The 15,391-nt window shown below is 41.9% G+C and overlaps 1 long non-coding RNA gene across 1 annotated transcript in view; it reads left to right on the forward strand.

Moving 5' to 3' along the window:
* The first annotated feature begins 6,675 nt into the window (after positions 1-6,675).
* LOC140711447 (uncharacterized) overlaps positions 6,676-15,391 on the forward strand; it is a 43,359-nt gene continuing 34,643 nt past the window's right edge. The window contains exons 1-2 of the long non-coding RNA XR_012092658.1: positions 6,676-6,942; positions 9,148-9,249. This is a non-coding gene — a long non-coding RNA (uncharacterized lncRNA). The remainder of the gene's footprint in view (positions 6,943-9,147; positions 9,250-15,391) is intronic.

The raw sequence follows: 15,391 nt of genomic DNA on the forward strand, positions 1-15,391 counted from the left end.
CCACGGATCCCACAGATATGGAGAATCGAGCTGATTAAGGCCCAGTAAAATTCTAGGGCACCCAGCTTTCTTCCAATTGCCTTATTGGCCCATACATGATGAATCACCTGATGATAATGTCTTCCTTTTTGAGTTGCAAAATATGCTGAAATAAAGAAAAAGAACAAAAGCAGACAGCTACTCTCAGGGTCTTCAATCTGCAGCCTCTTTTATGGCTTTCCAAATAATTTTAAAATGTTAATTGACTAATTGCTCTTATTTATCATCTTTCCAAGCAGTCTTGAAGTCCATTGCAAAGGTGTACTGCTTTGACCTAACATAGGAAGACACAGAAATAGCACGATCATTGATGTGTTTTGCTTCCCAGCTCTTTCTGGTAAGCACTGAAGAATCCACTTCCCATGAGAAGAGACAATCTCTACCCACATATTTGAACAATAAGAAGATTGCATTGAGACCATTTGATAACAGGGCTTTCAGCACACATACACACTCCCACTTGCCACTCTGGAGACTCATAACTCATTGGGATTATTTGTTCTTGGAGGAAACCAAGCACGGAGAGGCAGGAGACAGATCACAGAGACTTAGATAAATATGCCTAATTATAGACTGAGCTATTAGAGTGACATGAATTGCTGCTTCTGAAAATGATCTGACAGCCAGCAAAAGCTCCCGTGTCACTGGCCTAGGCTGTCTGTTAGCAAAAAGGGACCTGCAGGAGCAGCCCCTACCGCCACTCTCCCAGCTGGCTCTGTGGCTCCATGCTTCATTGGCTTTTTCCTTTGCTTTGCTTGTGAACATGCACTCCATTTTTCAAATTACTTCTGTTTTTCATGGGTTGAACATAGCTGCCGGTACCTTCATGCTTTCTTGGGTATTGCTGATGCTTCTTAACTTAATAAACTTTAACTTAACAACAGTTAAAACCCAGATCAACACATGCTAAAGGAAGAGCCCCACAGATCTAAAGCACTCAGCTCCACCCCGAATTGAGAGCTTGCAAACCTGCTCTGCAGCGTCTCCTGCTCCAGGAAAACCTCTTTGTTCTTAATTTGTTTGATCAATGTCATTTATTTAGATCAAATCTAACACTTGTTCCATTCAAAATTCTCTGTGTATAATGAATAGTAGGTGAATATTTATTTGTCTTATTTTAATAGCATTGGGCCATCTATGAGCTTCCCCCTCTCTACTTGTAAAGCACCAGTCTTGTCCAGAAAAACAGACAAAGGATTTCGGAGCTTGGCTGTGGATGTAGTGTTTATGGTGAATGTGCATGGCACACAGAACTTTTCATCAATGTGAAATGGGTGCTCAGCCTCTGGCTGCGTTTATTTGGGAAAAAGGCTCTTTTGAAGTATTTAGCACTTCAGCCTGCATGACAGAGTGAGACTTTGTCTCAAAAAAAAAAAAATTATTTCTCTTGAAGTATTTAGGAATGAGTTTAGAAACAAATAAGGAGCATGCAAAATGGAGTGGGAATGGCAGTTATATGTATAACAGGGATGTTATTTAAAATCCATTAATATGTTTTCTTTTTACCTGTGTGAGTTCTTCACCTTGGTCCTGGTTGCTGCCACATATCTACCTATATGTAGGGTTGGGGAGGGGTTTGAAAAATAATACAGAAGTTTGAAGAGAGAAAGCTGGACATAAGATTTAACTTCTCCCATGCAAGTTAAGATTCTGCAAGAGAGTAATAGACCTGAAAATCAGGTAACTGTCAGGATAGGGAATTTGCTACATGCCTTTACACATTCACTCCCACCCACCTTTAGTAAGAGAAGCCATGCCCAGAAGACTCAAAATTGGGAATTTTCCTCTAAGATAACCCCTTTGTCTTTGATACCAAAACCAGAAGGCCTGACAGCTGATGACACGGAACCTACTTAAATGTGAGAGAGAGGTAGATGTGTTAGATAAGCAATGCTGACACTGACAACTCAGGAACTGATGATCTTTTAAGATGTTCTACTACCTACAACAACCTTGGGCAAAGCCAGCTTGGGCCGCAGTGTCAGACAGAGTGGATCCTTTGGGTTTAGTTTTCTAGGCTGCTGCCAGTGCCCATGGGCTGTGGATGCTGAGTTGATGGCCAGGGGACTTGTCAATCAGTCTACCGTGGCAGGCAAGGAATCCCTGAAGCAGAGTATGAACAAAGATGCAGCAGACACTCAGGGGTCTGCAGATAGCCAGAGTCAAGGAGAGGCCACTTTATCCCAAGAGTGCTTCTGGGCCTTGACCAACCCAGAAGAGACCAAGTCATGGATTAAATTGGCTAGACTTTGGGGCCAGCAGGACCCACAGTGATAGGAACATCGCTCTGGTGACAGGAGACAACAGCTTGCACACCTTCAAGGACTGTGTAAGGCCAGGGAGTCTCTTCACCCTGTGATGTGAGAAGGAGTAAGATCCCCTCTCCCCTAAAAATGGGAGTCTACCCTAGGGAGAGACGCAGAAGGAGATGGGAACTGGGCTATCTAAGGGACTTGGCATTTTTTCCCTACAGTGTCTGCACAATAGCTAAAGCGATGCACAGATACACACAATGCATTGAAGGAATTGAAACCGATGGGAAACTTAGTTAAAGGTATTCTTGCTCACCAGCAGGCAGCGGCTTGGGAGAAATGCTGGATTGGAAACTTAGTTAAAGGTGTTCTTGCCAGCCAGTGGGTAGAGGCTTGGAGAAATGCTGGTCACAGTTCTGCTGAAGAGTCTGTCAGAAAAGGCAGAAAAAAATGCCTGAAAAGATGCAGAAAAGATATGACTATCTTCAAAACATGTCGAGACATTCTTCTCCTTTGCCACTTCCAGTAGCCCTGAGAATGACTTCTTTTTTTTTTTTTTTTTTAACATTTCCCCCTTCCCTTACATTTTATTTACTTATTTATTTTTAAAGATTTATCCTCATCTCTTTGAGGAAGCTGAAAGCTCAGATTTAGTCAAATAAAAGCTGTTCTATAAACAACCCAGGATGCTCTACCACATTAGACATGAACTTGCAATCATTCAGGCTGTCAATCAGTTTTGCTCTGAAGAAGCTTCTGGCTCAGTTTATTTGGGAAAGAGGCTCTCTTGAAACTTTTAGGGAAGGTTTTGGGGATGAATATGGAACATGTGAAAATGGTGCTTACTTAAGGGGCTTCTGTGGACAGTCTGGTAGAGTTTGTTGAAAGTGATAGTGGCATGTTTCTGTGGTGCCTCAGAGCATCATTTTGGGGTCCTGTGGGTCCTGGTTCTAAGATGCTCCTCCTTGGGTCCCAGGGTAATATTTGAGACCCAAGCTCAGAAGTCCAGCAAAATGGTAGACTGCATACTCATATGCAAGATAATAACAGGCTGGGCCATGATCGCTGCTAGCATTGACTGAGTACTTAGTACATGTCAGGTAATGTCCAAGCACTTGATAAGAAATATTTCATTTAATCTCAGAGCAATCCTATGAGTCAGGCACTATTTATCATTTCTATTTTATAAATTAGAAAACATATTTAAATATATCAAATACTTGCCCAGGTTCAGCAGCCAGGAAGTGGCAATACTGAATGAAACGCCAGGGACTACAGTCAGGTGACAACTTAGCCTGACACTCAAGCAGCAAATAATCCCAAGGAAGTCAAGTCAAAGTCTGCTGTCTTATGCCTGGCCAGAGCCTCCTCTTGTCTCGTGCCCTCCCAACCATCTTGTGTGCAATAGGCCCCTAAATGTTACTCTACTGCAAAGCAGATGTGCAAAGAAAACATAATGTCTTTACGGAGTCTGCAGTCTCGTCCTTGCCACTGGTGAGCAAGAATGCAATTAATTAAGGATCCGATCCAGAAAAGCTGTCATGAATAAGATGTAAATGGCAGAAGGGCAGGAGAGGGTAGGTTTGGGAGCACCTGCTCTGGGGCAGGAAGACTTCTGAAATGCCAGGCGAAAGCCTGTGAGTTCTGTGCCCTTACGGGGAGAAGGAGAGAACTGTACAGAATAGGTGAGGGCCAGAGAGAGAAAAGTGACAGGTAGAGAATAACTTCCCTCTCATTATCTAGGGAGGCTGACACGCGTGCATTTGTACTGGAGTTAAAGGCTGTGCAATTGCAGAGAGAGAAGAGATCCAGGAGGGAAGGGGTGTATAGAATCATGTCTATTCTTGCTATCAACAACCACTCACATTTGTACATCACTTTACAGTGTATAATACACTTCACATACATAATCGCACCAGGTACTCCAGCAATAATTGTTCCAACCTATAGGTCCTTTCTCTGTGAGGCATCAGTGGAAAGCAATTAGCATGTGTGCGGAACCCAGACTGTTTACACTTCATGCTTCAAAGCTAATCATCTCCCAGTCATTTTATTTGTTCATCTGCTATCATGTAAATAGAATTGGGGACAGCAAGGGTTACACGCATATGAAAATGTCCTCGATTATTTTAAAATGCTAATACTTGTCCTTCTGTAGAGGCTGCCTGAGACAGCACTTACAGGTGCCAAAGCTTGTAAATGAGTCCCAGGACCTTCCATTAACACATCATTCATTTGCTTTCATAACGGAAGCACAAATAGATCTCCAGTTAAGGCTTTTCTCATTGTTCTTCCAGGCTGTTTACAAACTCTAACAGGTTTTGGTCATGAATGATATTGGGTGGCTGTAACATATGCTATTTTTGAAAGAGTGGACAGTTGACTACCAATTTTCTGCACACAGATTACCCAGATGGTGCCTATCACTCTTCCATGGCCATCTGCTGGATCCTCCTTAAGGTCAGAGGCATGTGACTCTCCTTCCGGCATTATTCCTCAATCCCAAGTCAGACTAAAGTTTATCTCTGGTTTTTAAGTTACCCACTGACATCGGGAGCCGCCTTCATCAGAAGCTCACTGGATGTATCTCTCCCCGCCCCGGCCCCAGGTTCCTACCATATCAGATTAAATGAAAGGCAATAGAAGGTGTGGAGCTATAATTACTATGCTGAGATTCAAAGGGAACAGCATACAACGAGCACCGTGTCATTTAAATTGGCAGATTTCCACTCCACGCTTCATTTGCTAAACATTGGTGTGGATCGAGTTGGCCACCAGCACGAACCAAGTGCCCGTTGCTGTTGGCAGTTGGCAGCCACACATCCCGAGGTGGCTCCAGCTGTGGCCACTGCAGCGCTTCCTGCCAGGCAGACTGTGGTAGGTAGAGACAAGCTGGGCCCATCATGGGACTGAATGCAAAGCTGCCTTCCCCACTTTTTCTGCATTACTCCATGTGTTCAGTTTTCATACTTCTCCTCCTCCATGCACGGTTGTCCTGATTGATGTTTAAAAATAGTATATGCAAATGTCTGTCTTTCTACCTATCATCATCTATCATCTAATTGATCTATATGAATATATATGAACCTCAGAAATATTCTCATCATAAATGAGACTGTGAGCCATAATTAAGACTTCATTTAAAAAACTGTTGGTGTTGTTATCCTATTTTGGCTCCTGTCAAATGAAATATTTGCTCTTCTTACCTTTGCACATTTCCACGTGAGCAAACACACAGCTTTTCCCAGGAAACCAGAAAGATTGCCTCTTAGATTCACACCTGTAGGTGGTAAGGTTTTCTCAGAGGTGATATAGAAGCACTGCATTTCCCAGGAGCGTGGAGGAAAGCAATTTTAAAATAGTTTGAGTTTTTTTCTGGGAGGTGGCACTTGGTGACCACACCTAAAAGTTTATTTGTCATGTGTTGATTCATTTGTTCATTCAATGCTTTATTTTCTAAGAGCTTTGTATGTACTACCTCTGAGGACACAGACAAGTCAAGTGAGACATTTTCCCCCAAGTATCTCACAGTATAAACAGGGAAAGAATTTTCCTAGAATCACCTCAAATCCACCCACGTGGTCCTTTTCAGAGCATGTTCACCTCACTTGTCTCCTTGGATGCCATGAAAACAGGCAAGGCTGGCATTATTCTCCTCTTCAATGGGGGAGGAAGCCAAGGTCTACCCAGGCTGTGCTGTTGGTTGTTGGTGGAGCCTGTACCAGGACCTCTCACCAGCTGTGTGACTCAGGGCAAATTACCCAACTGCTCTGGGCCTCAGTTTCATCATCTGTAACAACGGCATGAAAAATACCTAATTCATAAACTAATATTTGTAAGTGCTTAGCACCATTCACAGCACAGAACAGGCACTCAATAAACAATAGCTATTCTTAGCTCTTAGAAGCTCCGCTTAGATATTGCTGCTGCTATGAAGCTAATACTGCCCTACTGGGATGACTCTCCTGGTATTTTCTGAAGCAATATCTAGCTCACTTTTAGCACTTGTAGTCACCAGTGGATTTTAGTTGAGAGACGGTAAAGCTGGTTTAACAGGCAGGATCCCCACGTCTTTTTTTTTTTTTTAATCCATCCCCTCTTCCTACAAACAGTATAAACAGGGGACACACATACACATGTGTGTTCTATTTCTATCTTCCCCTAGATATAAATGCATGCACGTGTGTGTGCATCACACACACCTCATATCCAGGACCATTTCCAGTCTTAATATCTCTTCAACCATTTTTAGGCTGCGGTGGAAATGGGGCCGGGTAACTCCAAGGAGAAGGTGCTGCAGTCAGAGGCCTGTGGGACCTGAACGGTTGCTAGGTTACCATCCCCTGGGACTGGTCTGCTCCAGCTGGCCTGGAGGCTTGACAGATTTCAGCTGATTCCGAGTAACTCTGCCTCTTTGCTTTTAAAGTTCACGAGAAATGTGTGTGCGAACCAAAGATTTGTAATGAGCCTGGGAGGACTGCCTAGACCCGATCCCTGTGGCTGCAGTGAGCCTGGGTGGGAGAAGGAAGCCAGAAGGGTGCAGAGAGTGCAGGCACAATTCCCTGCATCAGCTGTGCTTCTTGACTCAGGCCAAAGACCAGTGGACTCTGTTTGTCAAGGGAGATTTTCATGGTTTTTTAAGTGAAAAGAGGTGAGTGTGAGTGTGGGATTAACAGGGGAAGGTTCAGGCCTCTGGGTATTTTTCTTAAGTAGCCTCTGTGGGTATAACATTGATGAATGTGGCTGCACTCACCACCAGGGAGCTTCAGCGAAGGCAGGAGAGAATTCCTGACACACCCTTATTCAGTTGTTCAATTCTAAACCCAGCAACTATTGTTTATGCATTTGCTCAGTTCTGAGAATTGGGGAAAGAAGTCATTTTCCATTACACTCAACAATATTTATAGACACTTAGTATAAGCATGACATGGTGCTAGTTTTAAGGATACAGTAGTAAGTGAAGCAGACAAGGCCCTGTCCTCATGCAGCTTATAGTCTAGGGGAAGATAGAAATAGAACTGGTAACGCCAGATATATGGAATCACACACCATGGGGAAACTTGAGAGACAATATAGCCTGGGGTCTGGAATGTGCGCTGTAAAGCCAGAGAGTCTCCTTGGGAATCTTGGCTCTGACATTTACTAACTATATACTTAGCCCGGCTTAGCCTCATTTATAAAATGGAATAGTAATAATAATAACAATATTTACTTGATAAGGTGTTTATATATAAACTGGTTAGCACATAGTAAATAATCAATGTGAGTTATCATGGATTCTCCCTTGCTTTGATGGGTTATTTTTTAAGAATCATGTTCTATTAACTGCAGGGTGCTAACAACTGGAGAGGGCAAACCCACTTTCTGCCTCAGTTATAGTTAATTTTATCCCTGATAAGCTACTTGAGGATATGGATTTTGGCAGAGGGTTGGAATCAAATCCTCAGTTGCTACCTTTTATGAAAAAAAAAAAAAAGCAAATCATGTCTAGTTTTCTGAGAGCCAAGCAAGAAGTACATTTCTGAGTATTCTCATGAGCTGGTCATCTAAGGTGGGCCCCTCAGACCTAAGAACAAATAAATAGCCCAGGAGGCACTAATGTGAAGTCATTAAAAGGAACAAAAGGAGCAAATGTGAAGAGAAGGATTCTAGAAATTGGTGCCAAGGATAGCACTAAGTTCTCCTTCTAAATGTGACTGAAGGCATCTTTTCAGAGAATAAAGGCTAATTAATAAAGATTGGTTGCTGTTCCTGGCATTGAGAGTTTTAAGGCACTTATTGGAGGAAAACAAAGTGGTATTGACCCAGCCTTAACGCCAGACATTGATGAGGGCACCAGAAACCATCCACACAACACAAACACTTTCCTGTCATTTTCCCATAAATGGAAAGAGTGGAAATCTGCCAGCCTTTGATTCAAAGATCTTGTAAGACTTTGAAATACACATCAGAGATATTTCTGAGAATGACACAGTACCTTAAATGAAGCCACCCTGGACAGCAATTCTGAGATGAGACACCTGTCTCAACCCTGTAACTCAAAGACTCAAGTCTTCTTTTGTTTCTGTCAATTGCAAACCCCCATGTATTCTGTGGTCATCCAGAGTGTTAGCGTTTAGAAGGAAGGTAGAAATAACGCAATCCAAACCTTTTCCTTTATAGCAAAGCAGCTGAAGTCCAGAGAGGGGAGACCATCCAGAACCGCACCCAGTTAATGGCAGGGCAGAGGCTGAAACCCAGATGCCGTTTATTGTCCACCTTCTTCTAATATCTTGGGTGTTGTTTACCATCTGCAGGCAGATTCCCTGGCCATCAGCAGCCTCCATATTGGTTATTAACAACTTGAAAGCAAGGACAATACTAAATACTATGGGATGATGTTTGCCTCTGATTGATGGTTTTGTTCTCATGAAGTTAGTACTCTCTGAATGGTTTCTTAATGGTTTCTCTCAATGGTTTCTAGACACGTGATATCTGCTGGTGGGCAATGTCTACGCCTCAGTGGTTTTGATAATTAGACTTTCTTCCGGTAGAGCTTTTCCTCTCTTGCTTTTTCCTCAACGGGTAGCCCCTCTTCCCAGCGTGGCTGCTTCTCTTTTGGGTAAACACACATGCAAAGCCTGCTCTGATCCTCCCTCTAGGCAGACCCTGATGCACCTTCTTTTTGGCACTTTTCACTAATCTTTAGAGTTGCCCTTTATGAGACATGAGTCTTATCATTAAGATTACTGTCATATCTTATTATGATTGTTATGAGATTATTATAATAATATTATCATCATTTATTTGCTGGTCTGTCTTCCTAATAGACCATATGCTTCATAGGATTAAGAACTGTGACTTTTTGTTTCCCTAGAGGCTTGTCTGTTGGCTGAAGAGCAGTTCATCCACCAGAACAGGAGGAAAGGCTGAGTAGCTGGCCACTGGCTTGGAACAGCAGATGAGGCGGTGGGAGCAGGTAGATGTTCTCTTCTATTTTCCTCTGCTGTCTCTGTGAAATAGAAAGGAGGATCCTTGCCTGAGAGTAAGGATGGGGCACGGGGAGGTTTGGAGGTCTGGGGGAGACAAGAAGGGAAGGTGTGAAGTTGTCAGGAGAGAGGGTCAGAGCACGGAATAGTTTGGGAGCAAGATGGTTGACAGGAGAAGGGGTAGGGGCATGGGAGAGTCTAGGATATGTGAGACGTTTACCTAGGACAGTGGGCGAGAGACTGGACCAGGGAACTGTCGCAGTATCTATGAGAAGCACTTGGGGCCTACTTGAGGTTAGGCCATGAATTTCAAGGGAGACCATTGGCCATATTGAATGATTTTTCCAGATGCACCCATTGTACAGATGAAGGCTCAGAGTTGATAGAAAGTTGCAGTTAGTGATGTTCAGGGTTTTGCTGAGAGAGTGCCACAGTAGGAGAGAGAGGCCAGGATGGTGTGGGAGCAATGTCAAGGACTCAGGACAGTGATGGACTGTGGGATCTCAGCTGGGTGAAAAGGGAGGGAAGAAATGAGGGATCTGAGGGACAGCAAGTAGAGTCACATGAGGACCAAAGAACTCTGAGATCAGCTTGCCAGGGTAAGGAGTGAGAAGAAACCCAGGAAACCTCACATCCTTTTTAATATGAGATGAAGGCAGATAGAAGATAGGAATGCATTTGCTTGTTTTAATGTCCCTACTAGGCAAAATAAATTATTGGTACTATGTTAGTTCTCATAATGCTTTTGGTCATATTACCAGTCCATGAAAGTAAAGTCTGGGAACAGCTTGTTTAGAGAAAACAGGCTGCAAGCCTGTCCTGAAGTGACCTGGTGTTAGTGTCTGCAGTGACCTGGCATTAGTGTCTGAAGTGATCTGTGTTAGTGTCTGCCGTGGGAGAGAATTCTTTGCTTTGAGACTTCTCTATCTTCCCTGAGCCAATGAAAGTCATAGAGAGGCTCATGGATTGAAGACCCTTAAAGTTTCCTTAATGTGTGTACAAATCCATGCCTGAGTTGGTTTTCTGTATCATTTACCCTACAAGTGGATTTGAAGCTGGCATGCTCTCTCTTGAGTCCCTAAGTGCCTTGAGGATGAAGTGTCCACATAGCCTGACATTAGGGCAGAATCTCTCCAGCTGGGGTTTCCAGGAAGCTCTGAGCAAGAGGTGCGGAAATCAGGGCCTCAGCAGCTGCTGCCTGCTGGGAACAATAAGGTATGGCCCTCCCTTCAAGCAGTGTTGTTTTCTGCTGGTGTCGTATCAAATATGCCATCAGTGTCTCCGTGGTCCAGCAGTAACCAGTGAGCAGCCCCACAGCAACAAGAAGCCAGAGAATTATAGGTCTCAAGGTCAAGGAAGCAAGGCCTTCTTGGATCAGCTGTGGAGCATTACCTTAGCCTTGTTGGCTTGGGCCTAGGGAGAGCTATACATCACGTCCTAATGAGCAAATATGAAAGGATCAGAGAATGATGAAATGACTTCGGCTCAGAAGGTCACTGAGTAGTGGCTATCCTGATGTTGTCTTGAGCCAAGTTACAACAGGACAGAATCTGCTCATCTTGAAAGAAAAGGCTTTGTCATATGTCAGTGTTCATCTTTTGTTTCTCTCACATTCTCTTCCTCATCAAAATCAGTATCTTCTCTTCCTTCTCTTTCTCCTCCTCTGCCATTTCCTTCTTTATTTAATGTATATACCTCTTTTCATTTAGGCTGTTCATCATATACAATATAGTATGATGGCTCTGGCCACAGGTTATAGATTTCTGAGATTTTTCATGTTGTCATGAATACATACTGATGTTTGAATGTTGGGCATATTATTTTTTTAACTTCTATTTTAGATTGAGGAGGCACACGTGCAGGTTTGTTACCTGGATATATTGCATGATGTTGAGGTTTGGGGTATGACTGATCCTATCATCCAAGTCCTGAACATAGTACCCAATGGTTACTTTGTCAACCCTGTCCCCTTCTCTTCTTCCTTCCCCCATGTGGCAGTCCCCAGTTTCTACTGTTGTCATCTTTATGTCCTTGAGCACCCAATATTTAGCTCTCACTTATAAATTATAGCGCATGGTATTTGGTTTTCTGTTATGGCATTAATTTGCTTAGAATAATGGCCTTCAGCTGCATCCATGTTGCTGCAAAGGACCTGATTTTGTTCTTTTTTATGGCTGTATAGTATCCCATGGTGTGTATATACCACATTTTAAAAAAATCCAATCCACCATTGATGGGCACTCAGGTTGATTCCATGTCATTGCTATTGATAGTAGTGCTGCTATGAATATACACATGTATATGTCTTTTTGGTAGCATAATTTGCTTTCTTTTGGATATATACTCAGTAATGGGATTGTTAGATCAAATGGTAGTTACGTTTTAAGTTTTTTGAGAAATCTTCACACTGCTTTCCACAGTGTTTGAACTAATTTATATTCCCACCAACAGCGTATAAGCATTCCACTCCTTTTTTTTTTTTTTTTTTTTGACATGAGGTCTTGCTCCATCACCAAGACTGGAGTACAGTGGCACAATCATGGCTCACTGCAGCCTTAACCTCCCAGGCTTATGTCATCCTCCCACCTCAGCCTCCTGAGTAGCTGGGACCACAGAAGCAAACCACCACTCTTGGCTAGTTTTTAATTTTTTAAAAATACAGACAAGGTCTCACTAGGTTGCCTAGACTGGGCTTGAACTCCTATGCTCAAGCAATTCTCCCTTGGCCTCCCAAAGATTGGAATTACAGACATGAGCTGCCATACTCGGCCCACTTTTCTCTGCAGCCTCACCAACATCTGCTGTTTTTGAGCTTTTAATAATAGCCATCTGACTGATGTGAGATGGTATCTCACTGTGGTTTTCATTTGCATTTCTGTGACGATTAGTGATGTAGAGCATTTTTCATGTTTCTTGGTCACTCGTATGTCTCTTTTGAGAAGTGTCTGTTCATGCAACAATAGCATCTCCCTTTCTAGTGTTGTTGAAGGATTAAATTTTTAAAAATGCCTATAAAGCTCCAAAAGTGCTGACCACAGAATAAGCATGCAATTAATGTTAGCTCTTATAATTATCTGTAAAATGTACAGAATATGCGGGGAATGGGTTTAGAGACTCATGCTAACAAGAATTTATAAACACATGCAATTATCTTGGTGTTAAGGGAAGGTATCATAGAATGACATCTTTGTCATCTAGTGCCATTGGTTTTGGTCATTATTTAAGGTATGACTGAATCACCCACCCTCTGAGAGTTCTTCCTGGAGAGTCTCTCCTGAAAGTCCTTCTTAGAGATTGTCCCCAGTTGTGAGACCATCTCTAGATGACTGTCTCCTTAAGCTTTACTGTGTTAACCCCTAGTCGGAAACATAATTTCAATGAGACAGATTCCTAGTTTTAGTAGAAAATTAGAGCTTTTTGAAAACCACTTTAAATACCCAAAGTAAAAAATATACAAGTGACCTGAAAAAAAAGTCAACATACTTTTCAAAAATCTCTATTTTTCTCTGTTTACAGAAATGGACAATCTGACTGCAGAAGATACCTTTTTTCTAAAATGCATAAGCCTATTTTGTAGAATAATTTGATTCATAGCTTAGACCTAGCAGCATTGTTACCTTTGGAACATAAATGGGTGTACTTAGAAGGAAGGTTATATTTGCTAAAAAATAAAGGCTGCTCTAACTCTAGTGGCCCATGAGGACTGAAACACTAGAGCACATTTATCATGCTGGTTCTGTGAGGTTGTTCAAGGGCTGAGATGAAATACATTTGGAAAGTTTTGGTGTGTTAGGTGAGCCAGAGCAGGAACTGCATCCCTAATGCATGTTCTCATTAGGAGAATTACTTTCTAATTTAAAAACTCACCAGACCATCGCTTTAGTTTCAGCCTACAAATTCTACTAGGAGAGTGCATGTTGCACTAAAGAAGTAGTTTTTCTTCCATTGATTTGAAAACATAACATATATTAACTAATGCAAAGTGAGTCAAGACTTTACCTTAAACTGATTTTAACTTTTGTTTTAAAGCAAGATGATTCGGGCTCTCATAAAATCATTGGAGATGTGGGGCCGAAGAAATGCTTTCACTCCAAAGAAAGTACAACAGTTTCACTTCAGTGAAATTCCAGTAAAACGACCCTTTCAAGTGATACAAACTTCAGACTTGTTCTTTGCTTTGAAAAATTTTTACCAGAAAATAAAACCAAGTGAAAAGATCAAGTAAACAGAACTTCAAACATTTTATCTTACATTTTTCTACATGGTTAAGGAGATGGTTGTGTTTGTAATGCACAGGGAAGAAAACAGGGCATTTTGATCAACCATGAAAATAATATTCAAAAACCATATGTTCTTTTAGAGTTTAAAAATACTGAGACATCTTTTAAAAGTGATAATATTTTATTTTAATCATAGTATGCAAAAAGTTCCCAGGTTTTGTAAATTTTATACTGTATATTTTTTATTTATATCAGAATTAATATAGCCTAAATTTTATAATTTCTCTCAATTTTTGCTCTCTTTGTACAAGGATTAGCATTTCTCATCCTCCAAAAATGCCACAGGCTTCCTAGACAAGTATCTCTTTGAGAAGTTGGGTTGCAAAAATACAGTTAGGAAGAATGTTCTAGAATTCGATAGTATACTAGGGAAAATATAGTTAACAATTTATTGTACATTTCAAAATAGCAAGAAAATAAAAATTAAGATGTTCCCACCACAAAGAAAAGGTGTATGTTTGAGGTGATGGATATTCCAATTACCCTGAGTTGGTCATTACACGTTGGATACAGGTATCAAAATATCACGTGTTCCCCCAAAATATATACAACTATTATATATCAATTAAAATGCCTTAAAATTATTTTTAGGCAGTGGCTCACACCTTTAATTCCAACATTTTGGAGGCCAAGGAGGGATGAACACTTGAGGCCAGGAGTTTGAGACCAACTTGGGCAACACAGTGAGACAGTGAGACCCTGTTTCTACAAAAAATTTAATAATTAAAAAATTACCCGTGTGTGGTGGCACATGCCTGTAGTCACAGCTACTTGGGACTCTGAGGCAGGAGGATTGCTTGAGCCTGGGAGGTCGAGGCTGCAGTAAGCTCTGATTGCACCACTGCACTCTAGCCTGCAACAGAGTGAGACCCTGTCTCAAGAAAAAAAATTGGCTGGGCACAGTGATTTACGCCTGTCAGCCCAGCACTCTAGGAGGCCAAAGCAGGAGGACTGCTTGAGGCCAGAAATTTGAGACCAGACTGGGCAACATCACGTAACCCTGTCACTACAAAAAATAATAATAATAATTTCAAAGTTTCGTACAGTACCATTTACTCTTGTGGTTGGTATAGAGTTCTGTGGGTTTTGAGTAATGAATGGAGTCCTGTATCCAGCATAATACAAACCAATTTCATCACCTCCAAAAATTTCCTTTGCTGCCCCTTAGCAGGGTTGCAGGTTTTAAGGAGTCCATGTAAAAGTGTTTGTTGCACTCTGTTTTACCCAGGTCTCCCATGTTTATTTTCCTTCAGGATTAGTTTGCCTGAAACCTACTGACATAAACATTATCTGCCTGATGGGCTGTGCTGCAGGTCAGAATAGGCTGGGAGTGAATGAATCTACAGACAAGAAGCATGAAACCTGGATGGTTACAGCTCCCCGGCAGGTTTGCAGGGAGAACAAAGCACTCGAAGGCTCACATTCACCAGGCTCTAAAAACCAGCAAAATTGTTTTCTCAAAATCCAAATTAAAAAAAGATTAGTTTTTTTTACTCTTATGAAACAGAGACAAAGGATAAGTTTTCTCTTAAGCTAATATTGAGTATATGTGTATGAATCACTCAGGTCACAGCCTTATAATTTTGTTAGGCATAGGAAACTGGGGGTGAGTCTGTCCTAATTTCAGTCTATACTCCCTATGTATGTGCAGACCTACCCACAAACTTTGTTCCCTCTCACTCCATGTCAGAGATGAGAATAAGCAAGATGCAGTCCCAGACAGTAAGGAACTCAGAGTCCCATATGCCTTCTTTTGGAAAATGGGAGGTAGGAGGGAGTCATAGTTTTCTCGGTTCTAATTCCCACCTAAAAACCTGAAGAATCCAGCTTTCTGGAGAGCCCAGAGCTCTTC

The sequence above is a fragment of the Chlorocebus sabaeus genome, chromosome 3, assembly GCF_047675955.1.
Source record: "Chlorocebus sabaeus isolate Y175 chromosome 3, mChlSab1.0.hap1, whole genome shotgun sequence".
Taxonomy (NCBI): domain Eukaryota; kingdom Metazoa; phylum Chordata; class Mammalia; order Primates; family Cercopithecidae; genus Chlorocebus; species Chlorocebus sabaeus.